The sequence below is a fragment of the Panthera tigris genome, chromosome A1 (assembly GCF_018350195.1).
Source record: "Panthera tigris isolate Pti1 chromosome A1, P.tigris_Pti1_mat1.1, whole genome shotgun sequence".
NCBI lineage: Eukaryota > Metazoa > Chordata > Mammalia > Carnivora > Felidae > Panthera > Panthera tigris.
The window spans coordinates 82,726,955-82,745,290 of record NC_056660.1 but is presented as its reverse complement, the minus strand read 5'-3'; the positions used below and the strand labels follow the sequence as shown (position 1 = coordinate 82,745,290).

General features: G+C 35.2%; 1 pseudogene; it reads left to right on the top strand.

The window, feature by feature from the left end:
* Window positions 1-612: 612 nt before the first annotated feature.
* Window positions 613-18,336, top strand: part of LOC107180612 — a 94,394-nt pseudogene continuing 76,670 nt past the window's right edge.

Genomic DNA, 18,336 nt, shown 5'->3' with positions numbered 1-18,336 from the left:
GGGAATGAGAAATACGTAGAGAGCCAGTTTCTACTTGCAAACAGCCTTAGCAGCTGAAAATAGGAGTTTTCAGGGATGCACATCTTTCTCCTGACCACATCTTTCTCCTGCCTGCATGTGCATGGGGGATGGAAGCCAGGCCTGGGTCAAGGTAGTGATCTCAGGGGCACACTGGGAGACAACTGTCCCTTCCCTCAAGTACTGTGGGAAGAGTTTATTGCCCACCTTCCCCCCGCCCTCGCTCCACCAAGGACAATGGTTGCCAGCACCAGTCACAGACCCTTTGTCAGCTTCATGGAGTAGCAATACCCCAGAACCAGGTCCACATGGTTTTGGATCCCTTAAGACAATGGGTTTTGAATCCCAGCTGAAGCACCTAGGAGGTCTGGGAGACTGTGGAGCAAGACAGGCTGAGTGCCCACGCTACTCTGCTGCCTGAACAGTATGGTCTGAGAGACCTGGTGTGGGGAAGAGAGATTGGGATGTCACATTTTTCTCCCCATCACCAACACAGTGGGGTTTCAGAAAACAGGACAGCAGCCCCCAGTGGAGGCGGGACCTACTTACACCAAACCCAGTTCTTCCATGCCTGCTAACTGCCTATCTACCAGAATGGGATTGATGCTGAGCAAACCAAATGGCCTCTCCTCCAGATCCACACAGCCACCAGTCCCAGGCACCAATGGACAACGGTCCTGTGATTTTGTATGTTAGTCTGTTTTGTTATTATTATTACTATTATTATTGTCTCTCTTCTTTCCTTCTCTTCTCTTTTCCCTTCTTTTTTTTTTCTTTTTACTTTCCTCCTTTTTTTTCCTTTTCTTCCCTTTGGAATTTTAGTATATCTATATCATCTATATCTATATCTATATCTATCGTCTTTCTTTCTTTCTCTTTCTTTAACTTTCTCTCTTCTGGTTGTTTGTTTAATCACGCATTTTTACTCTATTTTTTACACCTTTTCCACCTCTCCTTCTTCTTTATTTTCCTCCCTCTCTTTATCTCTGGATTAAGCCTTATAGTTTCATGATTCCCTGCCTGGTATTTTTTCTTGCCCCTTTCATTTCTCTTTTTGTATGGGATAAGGTTTCTCTTCCCCTTTTTTCTTCTTTTTCAGGGTTACTTCAACAAACATATCAAACCACATCTAGTGGAAGGTCCAATCCACCACTATGAGCAGTGAGATAGAGCAGCCAAAGATGCAACAACAGAGTGTACACAACCCACTCCAAAAACACTTCCTAAAGTGCCAGACCCTGGACAGTGTATGACCCTTTTTAAATACGGTAGTACTCACAAGTGCAGGATATATAACAATCTATTAAAACTCGTAAAAGACATAAAACTAGCCAAAATGCCAAATGGAAGTAATCTACTCAAAAGAAATTCCAGGAAGAAATGACAGATAGAGAATTGCTCAAGACAGATATAAACAATATATCTGAACAAGAATTTAGAATAATAGTTATAAGACTAATGGCTGGGCTTGAAAAAAGCATAGATTACAGCAGAGAATCGATTGCTGCAGATATCAGATACCCAAGTAGTAGTCACGATGAATTAAGAAATGCGGTAAATGAGATGCAAAGTAAATTATACATAGTGAAAAGGATGTGAGAAACAGAGGAGAGAATGGGTGAAATAGAAGATAAAATTATTGAAAATAATGAAACTGAATAAACGAGGGAAATGAGATTACTAGATCACAAGGGGACAATTAGAGACCTAAGTGACTCAATGAAACCTAATAATATCTGTATCATAGGAGTTCCAGAAGAAGAAGAGAGAGAAAAGGGGGCAGAAAATATATTTGAACAAATTATAGCTGAGAACTTCCCTAATCTGGGGAAGGAAACAGACATCCAAGTCCCGGAGGCACAGAGAATCCCCCTCAAAATTTACAAAAACAGGTTAACACCATGACATATAGTGTAAGTATCAAATTACAAAGATAAAGAGAGAATTCCCAAAGCAGCTAGGAACAAAAGGGTGGTGGACACATGAGGTTAGTAACAGATGTATCCACTGAAACTTACAGGTCATAGAGCAGTGGCAGGAAATATTCAATATGCTGAATAGAAAAAAAAATGCAGCCATGAAGCCTTTATCCAGCAAGGCTATCATTCGAAATAAAAGGAGAGATAAAGGCTTTCCTAGACAAACATAAACTAAACGGGTTTATGACCACTAAACTATCCCTGCAGGAGATTTTAATAGGGACTATATGAGAGCACCAAAGACTACAAAAGACCAGAGATAACCATAAGCACAGAACCTAGAGATAACACAATAACACTAAATCCATATCTTTCAATAATCACTATGAATCTGAATGGACTAAATGCCCCAATCAAAATACACAGGATAGCAGAGTAGATTTTTTTTTTAATCTGTCTATATGCTGCATACAAGAGACTCATTTTAGACCCAAGGACACCTGCAGTTTGAAAGTGAAGTGATGGAAATATCACATTACTGGATGTCAAAAGAAAGCCAGAGTAGCCATACTGATGTCAGAGAAACCAGATTTCAAAACAAAGACTGTAACGAGACATGAAGAAGGACATCCTATCATAATTAAGGGGGCTAACATTCAAAAAGAGCTAAGAGTAAATGTTTATTCCCCCAATGTGGAATTTCCAAATATATAAATCAATTAATCACATACATAAATAAATATGTAGATAATAATACCAGGATTGTAGGGGACTTTAATACTCCACTTACTGGGGCGCCTGGGTGGCTCAGTCGGTTAAGCATCCGACTTGGGCTCAGGTCATGATCTCACGGTCCGTGAGTTCAAGCCCCGCGTGGGGCTCTGTGCTGACAGTGCAGAGGCTGGAGCCTGTTTCAGATTCTGTGTCTCCCTGTCTCTCTCTCTGACCCTCCCCCACTCATGCTCTCTCTCTGTCTCAAAAATAAGTAAACGTTAAAAAAAAAATTTAATACTCCACTTACAACAAAGGGCAGATCATCAAGGCAGAAAATCAATAAGGAAACAACTCTTTGATGACACTTTGGACCAGATGGACTTAACGGATATATTTAGAACTTTTCATCCAAAGGCAGTAGAACACACATTCTTTTTTTTTTTTTTAACATTTTTTAAAAGAATAATGTTTATTCATTCTTGAGAAATAGAGACAGAGCATGAGTGGGGGAGAGGCAGAGAGGGAGACACAGAATCCGAAGCAAGCTTCAGGCTCTAAACTGTCAGCACAGAGCCTGACACTGGGGTTGAACCCGCAAACAGTGAGATCATAACCTGAGATAAAGTCGGATGCATAACTGACTGAACCATCCAGGGGCCCCTAAAATACATATTCTTCTTGAGTGCAAATGGAATAATCTCCAAAATAGATCACATACTGGGTCACAAAATAGTCTTCAACCAATATTAAAGGATTGAGATCATACATGCATATTTTCAGGTCACAGTATGAAACTTAAAATTAAGCAGAAAAAAACTTTAAATTCCCCAAATATATGTAGGTTTAAAAATATCCTATTAAAAATGAATGGGTTAACCAGAAATTAAAGAACTTCAAAAATATAGGGATGCAAATGAAAATAAAAATACAACAGTACAAATCCTTTTGGAATTAGCAAAGGCAATCCTAAGAGAAATATACATTGTAATCCAGGTCTATCTCAAGAAACAAGAAAGGTTCTAAATACAGAACCTAACCTCACACATAAAAGAATAAAGGACAGCAGCAGAGAAAGTCCAACACCAGCAGAAGAAGAGAAATAATAAAGATTAGATAAGAAATAAACAATATAGAATCAAAAAAATTAGAACAGGTTACTGAATATAAGATCTGGATTTTTGAAAGAATGAACAAAAATTATAAACACCTAGCTGACTTCTCAAGAAGAAAAGAGAGAGGACCCAAATAGATAAAAACAAGAATGAAAGAGGAGAAATCACAATCAACGCCAAACAATTATTAGAAATACAAACAACTATTAGACAATACTATGAAAAATTATATGTCAATAAACTGGACAATCTGGAAGAAATGGACAAATTCCTAGACTATCCACACAATACCAAAACTTGAAAGGGAAGAAATCGAAAATTCAAACAGAACAATTGAATCAATTTTCAAAAATCTCCCAACAATTTAGAGTCCTGGGTCAGATAGCTTCCCAGGGGAATTCTACCAGACATTTAAATCAGGGTTAATACCGATTCTTCTCAAGTTGTAGCAAAAAATAGAAACAGAAGGAAAGCTTCCAGACTCATTCTATGAAGCCACCATTATCTTGATTTCAAAACCAGACAAAAACTCCACTAAAAGTAGAATTACAGGCCAATATCTCTCATGAACATAGATGCAAAAAATCTCAAAAAGATACTATCAAATCAAATTCAACAGTGTATTAAAAGAATTATTTGCTATGATCAAGTGGGATTCATTCATGGGCTGCAGGGCTGGTTCAATATTAGAAAATCAATCAACATGATACATCACATTAATAAAAGAAAGGATAAAAAGTATATGATCCTGTAAATAGATGCAGAAAAAGCATTTGATAAAATATAGCATTCTTTCTTAATAAAAACCCTCAAGAAAGTTAGAAGGAATATACCTTAACATAATAAAAGCTATATATGAAAGGCCCACAGCTAATGTCATCCTCAATGGGGAAAAACTGAGTGCTTTCCCCTTGAGACCAGGGATATAATAGGGATGTCCACTCTCATCACTATTGTTTAACATAGTGTTGGAAGTCCTAGTCTCAACAATCAGACAACAAAATGAATTAAAATGCATCCAAGTCAGTAAGAAGGAAGCAAAACTTTCACTTTCGACAGATGACGTGATACTCTACATGGAAAACTGCATGCAAAGACTTCACCAAAAAGCTGCTAAACTGATATATGAATTCAGCAAAGTCATGGATATAATAAAATCAATGTACAGAAATAAGTTGCATTCTTATACACCAATAATGAAACAACAGAAAGAGAAATGAGGGAATTGATCCTATTTAAAATTGCACTAAGAGGCATAAAATGCCTCTATTACTATAAAATGCCTCTATTACTTTTAGAATAAAAGTAATCAAAGAGGTTAAATATCTGTAGTATAAAAACTATAGAAAGCTGATTAAAGAAATTGAAGAAGACACAAAGTGGGAAAAGATTCCCATGCTCATACATTAGAAGAACAAATTTGTTAAAATGTCGACAAGACCCAAAGAAATCTACATATTCAATGTTATGCTAGTCAAAATAGCCCCAGCATTCTTCACAGAGCTAGACAAGCAATCCTATTTTTTTTTTTATGGAACCAGAAAAGTCACCAAATAGCCAAAGTAATCCAAAGTTGTTGCTGGAGATTTGAAGTTGGATCATTTGTCACCCATAATTCAATTAGGTCCCTGTCATTGGATATATGTAGAGAACTGAATCCCTGCTACAAGGTTCAGGTTCAAGTTTTAAAACAATAAACAGTGAGAGTAATTCCACTACTTGGTATTTACAAAAGTAATTCAAAATATATGTGGTATCTGGGTGGCTTAGTTTGTTGAGCATCCAACTCTTGATTTTGGCTCAGGTTATGATCCCAGGGTCATTGGATAGAGCCCTGTGTCAGGCTCTGTGCTCAGCATGAAGCTTGCTTAAGTTTCTCTCTCTCTGTATGTCTCTGTTTCTGTCTCTCTCTCTCTCTCCCTTTGCCCATCTTTCTTACAGCCTCTCTCTCTCTCTCTCTCACTCTCCCAAATTAAAATTAAAGACATAAAAAGATATATGCACTCGTATGTTTATTGTAGCATTATTTACAATAACCAAGAAATGGAAACATACCAAGTATCAATCCATAGATGAATGAATAAAGAAGATATGATGTGATTTATAGATAGTAGGTAGATAGATATGATATATGATATGACATGACATTATAGAGATATATAGAAATATATAGAGATATGATATATATCATATGATTTCATTCATATGTGGAATTTAAGAAACAAACAGATGACCATGGGGGAAGGGAGGGGAGAAAATAATTACAAACAGAGAGGGAGGGAGCAAACCATAAGAGACTCTTAAATACAGACAACAAACTGAGGGTGGATGGGGGGGTGAGAGAGAAGGAAAATGGGTAATGGGCATTGAGGAGGGCACTTGTTTGGATGAGCACTGGGTATTGTATGTAAGACAATTTGACAATAAATTATACACACACACACACAGACAAAACAATAAAAAACAAACAAAAACAGATAAACAAACAAAAAACCAGACTCTTAAGTACAGAAAACAAACTGGTGGCTGCCAGGGAGAAGATGGGTAGGGAAATGGATGAAGTAGATAAAGGGCAAAAACTCTGCATCCCAAAGCAACAGAATATACTTTCTTCTCAAGTGCACATGGAATATTCTCCAAGATACATCACATACTGGGCCACAAAACAGCCCTTCATAAATGTGAAAGAATTGAGATCATACTGTGCACACTTTCAGGCCACAATGCTATGAAACTTCAAATCAACCACAGGAAAAAGTCTGAAAAACTCCAAAAGCATGGAGATTAAAGAACACTCTACTAAAGAATGAATGGGTCAACCAGGCAATAAAAGAAGAAACAAAAAATATATGGAAACAAATGAAAATGAAAATACAACAATCCAAATGCTTTGGGATGCACTGAAGGCAGTCCTGAGAGGAAAATACATTGCAATCCAGGCCTATCTCAAGAAACAAGAAAACTCCCAAATACAAAATCTAACAGCACACCTAAAGGAAATAGAAACACAACAGCAAAGACACCCCAAACCCAGCAAGAGAAGAGAAATAATAAAGATCAGAGCAGAAATAAACAATATAGAATGTAAAAAAAACAGTAGAGGAGATCAATGAAACCAAAAGTTGATTTTTTGAAAAAATAAACAAAATTGACAAACCGCTCGACAGGCTTCTCAAAAGGAAAAGGGACAGAACCCAAATAGATAAAATCATGAATGAAAATGGCATTATTACAACCAATCCCTCAGAAATACAAGCAACAATCAGGGCATACTATGGAAAATTATATGCCAACAAACTGGAAAACCTGGAAGAAATGGACAAATTCCTAAGTACCCACACACTTACAACACTGAAACAGGAGGAAATAGAAAGCTTGAACAGACCCATAACCAGAGAATAAATTGAAGCAGTTATCAAAAATCTCCCAGTAAATAAGAGTCCAGGACCAGATGGCTTCCCAGGGGAATTCTACCAGACATTTAAAGCAGAGATAATACCTATCCTTCTCAAGCTATTCCAAAAATAGAAAGGGAAGGACAACTTCCAGACTCATTCTATGAAGTCAGCATTACTTTGATTCCCAAACCAGACAGAGACCCAGCAAAAAAAGAGAACTACAGGCCAATACCCTTGATGAATATGGATGTAAACATTCTCAAAAAGATATTAGCAATTCGAATTCAACAGAATAGGAAACAAATATTCACCACAATCAAGTGGGATTCATTCCTGGGATGCAAGGCTGATTCAACGTTCGCAAATCAATCAATGTGATACATCACATTGATAAAAGAAAAGAAAAGAATATTATGATCCTGTCAATCGATGCAGAAAAATCATTTGACAAAATTCAGTATCGTTTCTTAATAAAAACCCTCAAGAAAGTTGGGATAGAAGGAACATTTTAAACATCATAAAAGCCATTTATGAAAAGCCCACAGCTAATATCATCCTCGATGGGGAAAAACTGAAAGTTTTCTCCCTGAGATCAGGAACACGACAGGGATATCCACTCTCATGCTGTTGTTTAAGATAGTGTTGGAAGTTCTAGCATCCGCAATCAGACAACAAAAGGAAATCAAAGTCATCAAAACTGACAACGATTAAGTCAAACTTTCACTTTTTGCAGATGACATGATATTATACATGGAAAAGCCAATAGATTCCACAAATATCTGCTAGAACTGATACATGAATCCAGAAAAGTCACAGGATACAAAATTATTGTACATAAATCAGTTGCATTCTTATACACTAATAATGAAGCAATAGAAAGACAAAGAAAGAAACTGATCCCATTCACAATTGCACCAAGAAGCATTAAATGCCTAGGAATAAAGCTAACCAAAGATGTAAAAGATCTGTATGCTGTAAAGTATAGAAAGTGTAAGAAGGAAATTGAAGAAGATATAAAGAAATGGAAAAACATTCTGTGCTCATGGATTGGAAGAATAAATATTGTAAAATGTCAATACCACCCAAAGCAATCTACACATTCAATGAAATCCCAATCAAAATTGCACCAGCATTCTTCTCGAAGCTAGAACAAATCATCCTAAAATTTGTGTGGAACCACAAAAGGCCCCGAATAGCCAAAGTAATATTGTAGAAGACCAAAGCGGGAGGCATCACAATCCCAGACTTTAGCCTCTATGACAAAACTGTAATCATGAAGACAGCATGGTATTGGCACTAAAACAGACACATCGACCGCTGGAATAGAATAGAGACTCCAGAATTGGACCCACAAAAGTATGGCCAACTAATCTTTGACAAAGCAGGAAAGATTATCCTATGGAAAAAAATATAGTCTCTTTAACAAATGGTACTGGGAGAACTGGACAGCAACATGCCGAAGAATGAAACTACACCACTTTCTTATACCATTCACAAAAATAAACTCAAAATGGATAAAGGACCTGAATGTGATACAGGAAACCATCAAAACCCTAGAGGAGAAAACAGAAAAAACCTGACTTCAGCCGCAGCAATTTCTTACTTGACACATCTCCAAAGGCAAGGGAGTGAAAAGCAAAAATGAACTATTGGGACCTCATCAAGATAAAAAGCTCCTGCACTGCAAAAGAAACAATCAACAAAACTAAAAGGCAACCAATGGAATGTGAAACGATATTTGCAAATGACATATCTGACAAAGGGCTAGTATCAAAATCTATAAAGAACTCACCAAACTCAACACCTGAAAAACTAATAATCCAGTGAAGAAATGAGCAGAAGACATGAATAGACACTTCTCTAAAAAAGACATCCAGATTGCCAACAGGCACATGAAAAGATGCTCAACGTCACACCTCATCAGGGAAATACAAATCAAAACCACACTGAGATATCACCTCATGCCAGTCAGAGTGGCTAAAATGAACAAATTAGGAGACTATAAATGGTGGAAATGATATGGAGAACGGGAAACCTTTTGCACTGTTAGTGGGAATGCAAACTGGTGCAGCCACTCTGGAAAACAGTGTGGAGGTTCCTCAAGAAAATTAAAAATAGATCTACTCTATGACCCAGCAATAGCACTGCTGGGAATTCACCCAAGGGATACAGGAGTGCTGATACATAGGGGCACTTGTACCCCAAAGTTTATAGCAGGATTTTAACAATAGCCAAATTATGGAAATAACCTAAATGTCCATCAACTGATGAATGGATAAAAAGTTGTGGTTTCTATATACAATGGAATACTATTTGGCAATAAGAAAAAATGAAACATGGTCTTTTGTGGCAACGTGGATGGAACTGGAGAGTGTTATGCTAAGTGAAATAAGTCATACAGTGAAAGACAGATACCATATGTTTTCACTCTTATGTAGATCCTGAAAATGTTAACAAAAGACCATGGGAGAGGGGAAGGAAAAAAGAAAAGTTAAAGAGGGAGAGAGCCAAACCATAATAGACTCTTAAAAACTGAGAATAAACTGAGGGTTGATGGTTGGTGGGAGGGAGAGTGAGATGGGTGATGCGCATTGAGGAGGGCACCTGTTGGGATGAGCATTGGGTGTTGTATGGAAACCAATTTGACAATAAATTTCATATTAAAAAAACATAAAAAGCATAATTTAATGTTTGTTTTGGTAGGGATATATTTTACTCTAAGAATTACATCAACACATGCATTAGTATACTGTAGTCTGCGTGTCAGCAGGGTCATTTTTAGTATTACACTGAAATACACTTTTGATCTAATCAACACAAATGGATGTTTATCACTTCAAATGTGTTGTTTTTGTATTTTCCAATGTAACATTATGTAATGTGTTTCTTTGAATATGTAATGTAGACAAGATGAGTTACAGTGGTCCCTAGATTCATAATTAGTAATTAAATTCACATACTTATTTTATAATTTATCATTATTTTACCTTTTTAAAATTTTCTTTCCTTTACTTTTTTAATTAAATCAAATACTGATTTCAGGAATAAATTTTAGTGATTCATCATTTACATTTAACACCCAGTGGTTGTCCCAACAAGTGCCCTTAATTCCCATCAGACATTTAGTCCTTCCCTCCGCCCCCTACCAAACACCCCACCAGCAACCCTCAGTTTGTTCTCTGTATTTGAGAGTCTCTTATGGCTTTTCTCCCTCTCTGTTTTTATATTATTTTCTCTTCCCTTATTTTCATCTGTTTTGCATTTTAAATTCCCCATATGGGTGAAATCGTATATTTGTATTTCTCTACCTGTCTTATTTTGGTTTGCATAATAAAGTCCAATCCCATCCACGTTGGTGCAAATAACAGGATTTCATTCTTTTTGATTGCTGAGTAATATTCCAATGTGTGTGTGTGTGTGTATGTGTGTGTGTGTGTGTGTGTGTGTTATATCAAATCTTCTTTATCCATTCATTAGTCAATGGACATTTGGGCTCTTTCCATACTTTGACTATTGTAGACAGTGCTGCTACAAACATTGTGGTGCATGTGCCCCTAGGGATCAGCACCCCTATATCCTTTGGATACTTAGTGAAATTGTTGATTTGTATTATAGTTCTATTTTTTACTTTTTTTTATGAACCTCCATATGTTTTCCAGAGTGGCTGCACCAATTTTCATTTCCTTCAATAGTGCAAAAGGGTTCCTTCCCCCCCCCCCATCCTTGTCAACATCTGTTGTTGCCTGATAATTTTAGCCATGCTGACAGGTAAGAGGTGATATCTCATTGTGGTTTTGATGTATTTCCCTGACGATTGGTGATGCTGAGAATTTTTTTATGTGTCTGTTGGCCCTATGGATGTCTTCTTTTTAAAAGTGTTTGTTCATGCCTTTGACTATTTCTTCAGTTGGTTATTTGTTTCTTTGGGCGTTGAGTTCTATAAGTTCTTTATAGATTTTAGATACTAACCCTTTATAAGATTATCATTGGCAAATACCTTCTCACATTCCATCAGTTGCCTTTTAAAGTTTCGTGATTATTTAATTCACTGTGAAGAAACCCTTTATCTTGATGAGGTCCCAATAGTTCATTTTTGTTTTTGTTTCTCTTGCCTCCAGAGACAAATCAAGCAAGAAGTTGCTGCAGCCAAGGTCAAATAAGTTGTTGTTCATTTTGTCTTCTGGGATTTTGATTGTTTCCTGTCTTACATTTAGGTGTTTCATGCATTTTGAGTTTATTCTTGTGTATGGTGTAGCAAAGTGGTCTAGGTTCATTCTTCTGTGTTTCGCTGTCCAGTTTTTGCAACACCATTTTCTGAAGAGACTGCCATTTCTCCTTTGGATATGCTTTCCTACTTTGTAAAAGATTAATTGGCCATACATTTGTGGGTCCATTTCTGGGTCCTCTATTCTGATCCATTGATCTTTGTGTCTCTTTTTATGCCAGTGCCATACTGTCTTAATGATTACAGCTTTGTAATACAGCTTGAAGTCCAGAATTGTGATGTCTCCGGCTTTGTTTTTCTTTTTCAGGATTGTTTTGGCTATTCAAGGTCTTTCCTAGCATAAAAATTTTAGGATTATTTATTTTACCTCTGTGAAGAATTCTGGTGTTGATTTGACAGGGATTGCATTGAATATGTAGATTGCTTTGTGTAATATTGACATTTTAACAATATTTATTCTTCCAACTCATGAGCATGGAATGTTTTTCCATCTGTGTCTTCTTAAATTTCTTTCATAAGATTTCTATAGTTCTCAGTATATAGATTTTTCATCTCTTTAGCTACTTTTATTCCTAGGTATTTTATGGCTTTTTAATATGTTTTTTCATTCTTTTTCAATAAGTCACTTAGTTCTCTAAGTCTCATATCATGCTCTTTTGCCTTTTTTCCCTCTTTTTTCTGCTCCATTATTCTCCATAAGTTTGTGTTGTATATTGCTGATTTGCTTCATCTACCCTTGCAGTCATGGAATTTATTCAAGATTGCATCACAGTAATAGTATTTTTTTTATTTCTTCCTGATTAGATTTTATTTCTATTATCTTCCCCCAAAAAAAGATTCTATTATTTTTTCAACCCCAGATAGTATTCTCATTTTCATGGTTCTAATTTCTGGTTCAGACATCTTGGTTACATCTGTGTTGACTAGGTCCCTGGTGTCATTTCTTACTGTTTTTTTTTTTTTTTGAGGGGGGGAATTTCTTCATTTTGTCATTTTGGAGGAGGAAAAGATAAAATTAAAAATTAAAATTAAAAAAAATTAAAAAGAAACATAAAATCAACTAAAGAAAGCTAGACCCTAGGTGTGTTTGGTCTTCTTGTTGAAAGAAGCTTGATAGAATAGTGAAAAAATGGAAAGTAAAGGGAAAAAAAAGGTAAGAAATTATTTACACATTAAACATATATACACATAATAAAATAGAATAAATGAAATAAATAAAATGAAATGGAATAAAAAATTAAGTAAAAAAATAAATTTTTCTCTTTCTGTATCCCAGAAAGATGAAGAAAAGAAAAAAAAGAAAAGAAAAAAAAAACAATTTAAGCAAAAACAGAAGCAAGGAAAACAAAAAAATAAACGAGCCAACAGAATGAAATCTGAATGAAGTTACATCCAGTTTCCCCAAAACTGAAACTATGAAGTTCTTGATGGTCCTTAAATTATGCAAGTGGAGTGGCTAGTGCTGGTCTTCTACGGGACGTGCTTGGAGGGCTCAGTTGGGCGTGCCTTGGTGTAACAGCTCCATTCTCCACTAAGTGGTGCTGCTTAGCTTATTGAGGTGGATCAGTGGGATGCACGTGCATACATGTGGGTGCACAGGAAAGGTGGAAATGGCTTCACCGATCTCCCTAGTTTCTGGCACAAAAACTTCACTCTCTCAGTGGCCTGAGATCAAGTGCCCCTCTTTTGTCACAGGCCTCCACTCCCCACCTCTACCCTGCTCATGTGCAAGCTGTTCTCCTGACAGGTGGCACCTCCCTCCAGAGTTTTATATCAGATGTTGTTGTGTTTTAAAATTCCACATTTCAGAAGCCCCTGCGGGTTGGACCTGCACTGATTCTCTGAGGGAAGGTCTCACTGAGCAATGGCCAGGTGCTGGCTTGCCCCAGAAAACCAGGTGATCACACAGTGGCAGAGGTTCAAAGATTATGGCAACTCACAACACACTTCTGGCACCAGGTTTCACCACACTCTGCCATCTTTGTCCCAATACCAGCAAATGTAGCTGTTTTCTGGGTTCTGCTGGGAACTTTTCCTGCGGGGAGGTTGTAGAGCCTCTACCAAATGCACTCCACACAGGGGGATTGCTTCTCCTCATGTGGCATATGGACCCCACAGACCCCACTGTCTGCTCCTGGGGATTTTCCCTACTTCCTCACCAGAGCACTGCCAAGCACTGAGCTCTGAAACCTCAGACTCTTGGATCCACTGTTTGTAAAATTCTGGTGGTATAGAAACCCTCTCCTTTTTTCTCATTAATTGTTTTGGGGAACAGATTTCTTGTCTAATCCCCTGCAAGTGTTTTCAGTCTTTATCTCTCTTTATAGATTCTTTCAGGGGAGTGCTTTTCTTGCAGGATCCCATTGTTCCACACTCTCCCTCTTTCTTTTTCTCTATCCTCTTTTCACAAAAACAGCTCCCTACCCTCCTTGGCTTTTCTCTCCCCCAGTTCATCCCTCCCCACAATGTACTTGCAGAGTTCCATGGCTCAAGTTATGCAGATTGTTGTACTAACCCTCAGATAAATTTCCTAGGCATTCAAAATGGTTTGTTGCTGATCTAGCTTCATTTCAGGGATGAGACAAGCTCGGGGTATCCATGTTGCTCTGCCCTTTTAACTTCTCCCAGAAATACCAAAAATATTTTCCTTTTTAAAAAAGTATTTATTTATATTTAACTTAGGTAACACAGTGTACTACTCATTTCAGAGATAGAAGTTAGTGATCCATCATGGGAAAGACAGTGTCTTAAGCAAATTGTGCTGGTAAAACTGGATGTTGACATGCAGAAGAATGGAATTGGGTCACTTTCTTACACCATACAATAAATTAAAAGAAAAAGGATGAAAGTCCTAAATGTGAGACAGAAAACCATCAAAATTGAGGAGAAAAAATGCAGCAACCTCTTGGACTTTGGCTGCAGCAACTTCTTACTAGATATGTCTCTGGAGGCAGGGAAATAAAAGCAAAAATTAACTAGTGGATCTTCATTAAGAGAAAATCTCCTGCACAAGGAAGGAAGCAATCAGTCAAACTAGAAGGCAATTGATGAAATGGGAAAAAAGTATTTGCGAATTACATATCAGATAAAATGTTAGTATCCAAAATCTATAAAGAAATTATCAAACTTAATACCCCAAAAAACAAGCCAGTGAAGAAATCTGCAGAAGAAAATATTTTCTAATTTAAAAAATTGTGGACAAATTTAGATTACTATAACAAGGATGATTTTCTCTTTCAGAAACAATTTTTGCTAAAAAAAAATACAAAGCAAAACAAAACAAAATAAAACAAAACAAAAACACAAGCTTTTACCATAGCAAAAGTTGTTTGAGCCATGTCAGAGTAAAAACTCTAGATTTTTTGGAATTTTAAAACATGGTAATATTTCCTTATTTCCATTATTCTTCTATGTGATACATATTTAAGATATTTATGCTCAAATTTCTGAATTATAATCTATGTGTTATGCATATAAGTGTTAAATTTATTGTCTATACTTGTAAATGTTATGATTCATCACCAATGAATTAAAATTAATATTCAATTAATTTAATATCGGAATAGGAATTGATAATTAAATAATATTGGGTAAATGAATATTTGGTATATATAATGGGATATTACTTACTCATCCATAAAAATAATGAAAACTTGCCATTTTCAATGACATGGAAATAATAAAGTGTATTATGCTAAGTGAAATAAGTCAGGCAGAGAAATACAAATACCATGATTACAATCATATATGGTATTTAAGATACACAACAAATGAACATAGAGGAAGGGAAAAAATGAGAGAGAGAGACAGACATAGAGAGACAGAGACAGAGAGACACAGAGACACAGAGAGAGAGAGTGTGAACCATAAGAGACTCTTAACTATAGAGCACAAACTGAAGGTTGATGGAGGCAAGTGGGCATGGGATGGGTTACATGAGTGATAGTTATTAAGGAGGGCAATTGTGATGAGCACTGGATGTTACATGCAATTGATGAATCACTAAATTTCTCACTTGAACTCAGTTTTACCATAAATGTTAACTAACTAGAATTTAAATAAAAACATGAGATCAAAAAAAATTAAAAATTAAATCTTGAGTCTTTAGTTGGTGTTTGATGACTGAGTCATGAAAGAGTTTTACAAAGATTTACTGTATTTTTACTCCAATCCAAGATCTTGGAATCAAGTATATATTATAATATATAGCATACATTTAATTAATTAAGACAACAGGGGTGTCTGGGTGGCTAAGTCGGTTGAGTGTCTGACTTCATCTCAGGTCATGATCTCACAGTTCATGGGTTCGATCCCCAACTCGGGCTCTGTGCTGACAGCTCAGAGCCTAGAGCCTGCTTCGGATTCTGTGTATCCCTCTCTCTCTACCCTCCCCTGCTCATGATCTGTCTCTCTCTGTCTCTCAAAAATAAATAAACATTATTTTTTAAATAAATAATTAAGACAGCAAATGACAGTGCTTATATTTTATCAGAAGTATACTATCAGCTAAATTTGAAGCTCCAAAAAAGAAATATTTATTTTTGATCTGGCTAGAAAAACCTGAAAGTTTATAAATACAATCATATAAATTTTATAATTTTACATCTTCTATGAAGAATAATTTAACTTTCTTCATCAGGGTTATATAAATTGCAAACTCTACAAAAAAACATTTGAAGAGCACTCTTTACACCGATAAACTTAAAATTTTTCTTTTTGAAGTTTATTAATTTATTTCTAAGAGATAGAGCATTCAAAGGGAGAGGAGGAGAAAGAGGGGGAGAGAGAGCATCCCAAGCAGCATCCCCACTCTCAGTGTGGAGCCCAATGTTGGGCTCAAACTCATGAAACGTAAAATCATGACCTGAACAGAAATCAGGAGTTTCACACTTAACCAACTGAGCCACCAGGTACCCCAAATTTAGAGTTATTTATGTAAAAACTTTAGTAATAAAGTTACTTTTAACTTTGAATTTGGGTTAATGATACTGAATTGATTAATTTACTTAACTTCAACAGGGAAAGTTTTTAAGTGGATATGCTTTCATTTCAAAATAACATCAAATAATCTAACAATAAAGAAATGTTATACTTTTTATTATTTGATTCAGTGACTGAAAATGTTTTAGAGTATGGAACTTTTTGGTTATATGAATCTAACTTTTTAACTGTAAATTTTATTAAATATAAATACTTACCAAATATGTACATGTATATACATATACGTATATACACATATACATGTGTATACATATATGTATACACAATAGGTATATATGAAATATCATATATTTCATGACATATATATGTATAATTAACAATGTAATATTTCTCAGATTAACACATTTACTTATACTAACATTATTATATGTATGTAGTGAGGTGCTTAATGTTTTCTACAGGCAAATATTCATTCTACTAAAGACCATAGGTGCCCTCTAATGGGTGTGTTACTTCAGGGTTCTATATTCTAAAATACTAAAATTGTCTTCTTTGAAATTATTCATTTATACTCTCTTAAAATCACCTAATTCCTTGGTTATTTTTGTCTAAATACAATCTATGACTATAAATATTCATATATGCAAAAATTATTTCTCCTCATACCTTATTCTCAGGATAAATAAAGAGTTTGTTAACTGCCTTCTTTAGGAATTCTTTGTATTCTGAGAATTGTTTTCAATTATTATACTGTATGTATTTTAAGATATTTTAACAGATACTGTAGTTTAGATAACACTAGTAATCTACTGATAAAATTAGAAATAAAAAAGTAATATAATATATTTGACATCTATTGAATTTGAACACATAAAAACCTTATGGTTCATGATATGTACCAAGACACAGATATCAATGTCGATCATTTATTATGATAGTTTCAAACTGTAAAAAGCCTAAATGTTGTCAATAATCAAATGTACACTTGTGTTACCATCCCCAGAATACAAGTAATAAACATACCCATTGCATATGCCTAAATTCACTAAATTTTATATATTAATTATTAGCAGGTTTGTGTATATTAATTATACCTCATTAAAGATGAAAACAAATTAAATATATACATAAATCGTGTTATAGTTTGAGCAATGAGCACCCTTAACTTTTACATTGTAGAGTTTTGCACACTCCAGCATCATAAAACTATTGAGAAATTGAAATATGATCAGTCATAATTGAGATATAGTACCAGTGTAAAATTCACACTACATTGCTAAAACTACATATGTAAAAATAATATGAAATATCTCAGTAAAACTTTGCAATAATTATGCACTGAAATGGCAATGTTTGGGATATATTGGAGTAAATGACATACGCTTACCATTGCTTTATTCTTATTTAAAGTGGTTGCACAGATAATTAACGTTATATTTGTGACTAGCATTTGTGGGTCTCATATTTAGAGCAGTGGTAGGTGCTACTCTAAAATAATATAAATAATGAAACTGATAATTTCAAAGCATGAATGATTATCACAAATAAAATATTTGCCTGAGGAGTCCATGAAAAAAGGGATGTATGGTATATCTTTCTATTAATGCAAATTTGAATATAAGCAATATGAGTCTGTCATTGTTTGGAATTTATTAAAATGTTTCTTTTAGGAGGATGGGTGTTTATTGATTTTTAGAAAACATGCTTGTTGCTTTTTACAAATTGTGAGATTTTTTTTTAATATAGATGTGTGCATTTTATGAAAAATGATCACTAAAGTGTGCATTTTTCCTGTATTTGGTATACTTCAACAAATAATATAATTTTTAAAAATGTGTGTGATTTAAATAAGGAATTTTAAACAGAAATTATACAGAATTACATACACATATTATAAATGGAAAGTAATATAAACCTGAGATAAATATTAATCTGCATAATGGGAAATTCAGCAAAATATCTACAAAAGAATAAGATGGAATGGAATAGCAAGCATAAGAGTAGAAACA